This window comes from Calidris pugnax, unplaced genomic scaffold (genome assembly GCF_001431845.1).
Source record: "Calidris pugnax isolate Ruff unplaced genomic scaffold, ASM143184v1 scaffold38, whole genome shotgun sequence".
Classification (NCBI taxonomy): Eukaryota; Metazoa; Chordata; class Aves; order Charadriiformes; family Scolopacidae; genus Calidris; species Calidris pugnax.
The window spans coordinates 1,911,603-1,912,246 of NW_015090995.1; positions in this window are offsets into that span (position 1 = coordinate 1,911,603).

A 644-nucleotide genomic window follows, 5' to 3' on the forward strand; every position below is an offset into this window, starting at 1 on the left:
CGTCCCCCCCCCCTCCTTCCCCCCAACACAGTGATAACCAGCAAGGCAAGGGCTGCCGGGATGCAGCGATGGGGCTTTGCATCTCCATTCCCCCCTGACCCCCCGGCACCTTCGAGGAGCCGGCCATCCGCTCGCCGGGCTCGGAGGGGAGGAAACTCCTTCCTCCAGCTTATCCTGCTCGCAGCGAGGGTTTCGTGCCTGGAAAAAATGAGCTAAGTTTGGGAGAGGAGGCCCCAGTTTCGTTCCTGCTCTCCCAGAGGCTCTCGGGACAGGCGAGCCCCTCCGGAGCTGGGAACACCGGCCGGGAAAAGCGGGAAGCAGAAGCCAACCTGTCCTGCACGGCTCTGATTTAACAAGCTGCTGGGGGTGAAGTGTGTGTGTTTGGGGGGGGGTACACAACACACAGCGAGCCATCACCGCACAGGCTGATTGATGCATCTCGGTGGCAGGAGGAGGAGGAAAATAATAATTTGAATAATTTGAGAAAAAAAAAATAATAAATAATTCAAATAATCAAAACCACCCCGGCAGGAGAGAGGCAGGGAAGAGGATTTCCACCGTAAAACGAGGTGGGGGGATGCAAAGCTGAGCTCTTCGGCTACAGGAGGGACCCCCTTCCCCGCCCGGGGGGTGAGGGGGGGGGG